Here is a 6559-nt window from a genome sequence, read left to right on the forward strand (position 1 = left end):
TAATATTTTTTTCTCTGAAGTCAAACAAAGAAGCATGCACCCTGGCATTCAAATTCTACGGACTGTCTGACACGCAGAGAAGACAATGAAGGCAACATTACCTAGCAACACCTACGCGCTTTACTGTTGACGACAGCTCAAATTCGGCAGTCTTTGTATCAATGCTAATGGTGATCGGCACTCTCATCCAAAAGCGCTGCAGCAACTACCGGGTCTAGGCACCTTTAAAATAAGAAAGTACACAAGGGTAGAAACAGTCAATTATGATTATACATTTAAAAGTTATTTTTCAGCAGCTGGGTGTGACAAGTCAAAGTATCATACAAATATCACATTATTTCCAGTTGCAAAACTGTAGGTTTATGTAAACAAATCAATGAAGAAAATGTACTCTTACTGAACCTCAGACAACAAATAAGACATAAGAATGCACATTTGCTCACTTTGCTGGTACGATTGAAAAGTAGCTTTTTATTGCTTCATGAGCAGCATCTTGACTGTACGTAGGTATGGCTTATTGCCAGTCACATAATTTAAAACTATAACAATATCACCTGCAAAGAATTAAATACAGTGTACATACATTAGTGCATGTTTGATGTACATGATCATTTGTAGCTTTGTATAGATAATGCAAATTTGGACTAAAGTGACACCAGGAGCACTGGACAACTGAACAAAACAACATCAAAAAATTATCTAGCAACCAACAGTCCTGACATAAGAGCATACATGCACACTTCACATGCTTTGAAAACTGTCCTTGTACTTCTACTGTCCAAGACTATCCAGCAGTAAGCTTTGGTGCAACTTCTGGATGAGGCTTCGCAGGAACTAGGTCTTGATATAGCTTGGTTAGTGTGCCCTTTGTCGTTGTGGAGCCTTGAGATGTCCTTCTTTTGCAACCGTGAGCCGTGAGAATTTTCTTGGGGAAGATCACTCCTGCAACGAACTGAGAATTTATTCATTACGCTATTATTTTTTTTAAATAATAATAACATGTAGTACGTGTTAAACTCTACTTCAAATACTCAAACAAAATTCTTGCACAGAATAGCTACCTTGCAAAAAACATAAGAAGAATGGGATTAGATTGCTGTGGTACACCTAGCCATCATTTCATCACTCTAATGTGCTGGAGAGATACTGTTTAAAATACAGTGTACTTTTACAATCATTTTAACCTTTAAGTGCAACAATGCCCACATACAGGTGAAGCCATTACGTTCAACATTCCATATCATGTATTGTGCACAAATTGCCTAGAGTAATTTGATGTTTTTCAAAAATTGATCACATTCTATTTTAAGCAGGTTGCCAATAGTTTAGGATGCTGCATAGCATGCTGCTGGTATTTGAGGATGTTGCAGAAGAATTTTGGTATGCTGCAGTGTAATGCTCAAATTCCTCATGAACCACACTAATAATGGGTTGAAAAAAAAAGAAAGAAAGAAAGAAAGAAAGAAAGAGGAGTATCTTACCCTTGATGACATGGAAAAGCGGGAGAAAGTATGACATCAGTAGATGGACTTCTCTGCACCAGAATTCAGCCAGGAGGATGCCATACACGTATCAGCACTGCATGTACTTGTACCCATGAAAGGAGCTAGCTAGGGGACAGCCTGATCGATGGTCATGGGTGGACTTCAAGTCTTCTATGGAGAAACCTTCTCGTGTCAGCCACTGGCACAATCAATCATTGATTCTGATGAAGAAAAAAAAAATAACACAACATAACGATAATATAGTGATGATTGAGAGAAGTGAAATAAGGTTAGGTAGAAAAATCACACAGGAAAATGACGTAACATACAAAATACAGCATTGGATGATTTAAAGTTTGGTGCTTGTGCTAGCTCCCAAATGACTGCTGGAATAAAACTTTAAGACTCCCAAATATTCTACAATGTCGCATAGCATGCTGCTGGTTTTTGAGGATGTTGCACAAGAATTTGGGTATGTTACAGCGATATGCTCAAATTCCTAATGAACCATACTTGGTTGAAATAAAGAAACAAAGAAAAAGGAATACCTTCTCCTTGATGACATGACAAACGGGAAAAAACATGACATCAGATGATCCACTTCTTTGCACCAGAATTCAGCCAGGAGGATGCCATGTACACATATTGATGTAAATCAGCGCTGCATGTGCATCATGTACTTGTACCCATGAAAGGAGCAAGCTAGTGGACAGCACGATCAATGGTCATGGATGGACCTCAAGTCTTCTATGGACTGCAAGTCTTCTATGGAAACACCTTCTCACATCAGCCACCTGCACAGTCAATCTTTGATTCTGATGAGGAAAAAAAAAAACACACACGACATAACAATAATACACCTAATAATGATTGAGAGAAGAAAAATAAGGTTAGCCAGAAAAATCACACAACAATCCGTTAGGTGAATGATATACTGGTATAACATACAAATTACAAAATACAGCATCCTTTGCCATTGGGGGATTTCAAGATCAGTGCTAGTGCTAGCTCCCAAATGACCGACTTAAACTGAGCTCCAACACCGACGGTCGGATTAACTAAGCAATACTGATCAAAGTTATTGATCTCCAGCAATAGGTGTTGGAATCTCAGCATCGCGAGGTCCGTGAGAATCGCACGACGAAAAGTGATGGCACATGATTACACTCGAATATTAAAAGATGCAGGACTGCTTAGTTTTTAGACACAAAGTGAGGAAGACAGACTAAAATGCCCCAAATTTCAACCATTCTTCAAAACACAACTTAATATTTAATTTTATGCTTCCAGGCTCAGATTCATGAAGCCGCATGCTTGTGTAGGGCCTACGTTTCGTGGCGTGGGTGACCATTGCATTAGCATAAAATGAACATGCTACAGGCCTAACTCTTACACTACGAAATGGCGGAGCTAGGTTCAGCAGACGACATTCTTTGATTTCAACACCAAGCCCAGCACTTGACCGAAAGATTGGTCTGTATCTCGTCGACGGGGATATGTTCCACAGAGCAGAGACTGCATCTGGCTTTACGGATCCCCTCCTATAGACATAGTCCGGAGGTAGAGAGCCATAAATAACGTCAAAAAAAAATAAAAGACTCCTCCTCCGGACAGACAAATCTTTCACAAGTTTGCCCAGCACCAGCAACCAGAAATTTAGGACATATTTTTGAGGTCATCCTACCAGCACCTACGGACTTCAAGTTCACTTCAGTTTTATCGCCAGTGCCAGTGGCTGCCAGTGCTTAAGTTAGTGCTGAGACACAATCAAAGAGTATAGAAGCTAAGAGGGCGTACTCTCGCAACTTTGCACGCAAACGGGTGTAGTACGGCATGGAGCGGGAGCCCAACATGGAGCCCAATGGCAGCCAATTTAGTAATAATACCGCAAGCTTCTTAAACACGTGAGCCTATGGAGCAAACCCTACCTTCCTTTCATTTTCTTCATTTTAAAAGGAAGCACACTGCGGTAGAATTGCATTTCAGACCTCAAAATATCACAAAAAGTATATTTTCTGTCGATATGTAAAAAAAAAAAAAATTGAAGTAATGTAATTACTTTTTTATCTGTAGTCCCTCAGCAAGTTTGTGTTTGAGCTGACAAACGCCACCTATCTCTTTCTCTCTCCCTCCCGAAACATAGTTTGGTCTACCTACTTCAGCTGAAACTCTGTGGGCCTGCAGATTGCAATTGGAAAGTAAATGACATTTTTTTCAAATACATTTCATGGTTATACAGTGAATGATACTTCTTTACGACAAAACAAGATTCTAAGTATATACATCGGTACATATCTTCCCCTGTATGCCCCCCTAAAAAGGGGAAAAATGAATGGGAGACAGAAATACGAGGACCCAGTGATACGGCACTGATATCATGATCGCGTAATATACAGTACGCCCTCTAATCAATCTATCGGTCTGTTGCTTTCAATAGCGGAATGGCGTCCGTATTTCGCCCATGAGCGTACTAGTTCGCAGGAGTAAGCCCTTGTGTCTTAGCGTAGCTTCTAATGATACTCTTGATTCACTGGAGCAGTTACCACTAGAAGTCCTAACAGAGTTAGCAGAAAATAGTGTTGTTGATGTAGCTTGCACCGAACCTGATATCACCACCCAACCAATATGAGGTAGGCCTATGCTAGCCCCGGAGACCGCGCCGCCAGGCGCGGTCCTGGCGGCTTCCCCGCAATTTCGCTTATGTGAGCTCCCCTATTGCCACATGCGGCGACTTCACAAATAAACAATAACTAAATTTCGATAATGAACACAGTAACGATCAGAATTGAAGTATAGATTACTTCATTGGCTTGGTTCTTCTCACCAATTCATCTGGAAACTGCAAAATTTTCCACATTTTTTACGAGTAAGCGACCTGCCCCTTGCTGCCATTTTGAACGTGTATCCATTTGCACGCATCTACGCATGCGTAAATAATGACGTCATCGGTAGGGAAGCTCAAGGATATGAATAATGCATAATTACTCAGTGCATAATTACAAGGTGAAATGAATATGCATCAAACAGTTCATTTTCAACGTTTGCAATACTGTAGTACAGTACTGTATCATTTTGTATACAATTACACGGCTGGCTTAGTTACAACTACTAACAGTCTAGTTAGAATTGTGATTTGAATCACAGCATCATGGATGCCATATTCAGTGAGATAGAGGAAGAGGTGGGGTTTCAGTTTTTCCTTGTTTTTTTTTTTTCCCCATCGGCCGCATCGTCGATGTACATAATACTAGTAACATTGTAAATGAATATTCATGAACTCAGTGTGCATGATCAAGACATTATTATTATTATTTTGTAAGCGATTCAAGCAGCATTACTGGAACACATTTCTTCGGCGTATTAAGGGTACGGAAAAAAAAATGCCAGCAGCATGTTGTTGTTGTTATTTCATTTCATTTTTTTTTTTTTTTGGCGTGTATCATTCATTTATGAATATTTACGTCTGTAGCAAGTGATACGTAGCCTTTTGTCAAGGCCCTCTTGCTGTATGGTGTGGAGAGCCAGTCGAGTGGGGTAGCGCTGTGCGCTCGGATGGACTAGCTTCGCTCGTCCGTTCGCTCTTCAGTTACAGCGAGAGGGCCTTGACAAAAGGCTAGCAATACAGTTCAAGTATTCTGTGCGCTTGTGCAAGTGATTGTGAATTCTGTGAACATAGGTGAGCTGCTTATAAGACATCATTTTGTGCATCACAAGCAATGAAATGCATCAAACAGTCGCCGATGATAGTCATTTAGGTTTCATCGACCCATGTGAGTATTCCTAGTAGTTTCTGTTGAAAAATTAAGGAAATATAGCGCCGCAAAGGCACCCGTTTGTTCATCATGAAGATCTTGAATGGGACCACGGCGCAGCCGCCACACTCCGTGTGGCGGCTGTCGCAGTTAGGCCTATGCCTACTAACATTGTTAGGGATTACGCCTAACTGTTAGTTAGAACTACCGACTACCGTCTTGTTAGCCCGACCAGACGCTGTTAGAGTACGCTGTGCTGTGCGAATAAATTATAGCCTGTCGCTACTACTAGTAGGGTTGGGGGTACCACGTATCGTCACCCTAAGGATCTGTAGCTTGTTTATTATAAAAATATAACACAAATCCGCCTAATTCTTACCTCAAATATGCCATACATACTGCAGTTTTGAATGTCGTGACCGTCTCGTTGATTATGAATCTCCGTTTTAAAATAGCGCAATTTTAGTGCGTGCGTTCCGTTTTCTTCGCGCAGCTAAAAAGGGAACCTTGCGATCGGCACCCCTCCCCTCCATAGGTATACACGTACGTGAGTTTCACAGCATAGTAGGTAATACACGTGAATTTCACAGGCCATAACATAGGTAATAATACACGTGAATTTCACAGCCATGCGTCGTTACTGAGCGGATGTGTAATTTTTAGCTTGGTTTGTTTGAGTTTGATTTTCGTTTCTTTGTTTTTATTGTCTTTAGGGTCTATAGCTAATGACACTTAATCCTGCGCGTACCATTTCGTTCTATACGCAAACAGCCATGATACGCAGGGTGCCGATGGGAAGGTGCCCTGCCGATAGGTGGTGCCCCAACCATACTAGATCTACACTGTCTACAGCGACTGGGTTGTGTATAGAATCTAGTTACCGTACCGTAGATAACTTGTAGAATTTACGTGACACAAACACTAACAGTTCAGTACATATACAGTAGCTGAGTTAGAACAACTCATTCCTAACTCTTGAGCTCTCATGTCATACTCTCACACTCACTGACTCAGTCACACTTTCTGATACAGAACAGTCTAACTGGACTGGTTATCCCCACTTGATACGATCATGCGAAATTTGCACAGCAGGGGCAGGGCCGCTGCCGGCCCCGGGTCGGTCGGGACAATCCAATGCAAATCTCGCTGGTAATTATTTTAGCTAAGATTAGGTCTACTAATAATGTACTAGTATTAAAAGTTACGTTGACCAACCTTCCTCGAAGAATCCCAAAGGAGAAGTTCCTCTTTTTCTTAGGGGCCGTTTGATATCAGATGGTTCGTACGTCGAGATGTTTGACTCCGGTCATCAGAGATCATCAC

General features: G+C 41.1%; 1 long non-coding RNA gene across 2 annotated transcripts; it reads right to left on the reverse strand.

Annotated features, from left to right (window-relative positions):
- Nucleotides 1-451: 451 nt before the first annotated feature.
- On the reverse strand, nt 452-6559 carry LOC140236677 (uncharacterized). Of its 2 annotated transcripts, XR_011901777.1 has the most exons (5): nt 6452-6559; nt 3544-3662; nt 2033-2299; nt 1482-1705; nt 452-952 (listed from the first exon to the last, which is right to left on the reverse strand). It is a non-coding gene; the product is annotated as an uncharacterized lncRNA (long non-coding RNA). The 2 variants fall into 2 exon arrangements; XR_011901776.1 differs by lacking the exon at nt 3544-3662.

The sequence above is a fragment of the Diadema setosum genome, chromosome 13 (assembly GCF_964275005.1).
Source record: "Diadema setosum chromosome 13, eeDiaSeto1, whole genome shotgun sequence".
Taxonomy (NCBI): Eukaryota; Metazoa; Echinodermata; class Echinoidea; order Diadematoida; family Diadematidae; genus Diadema; species Diadema setosum.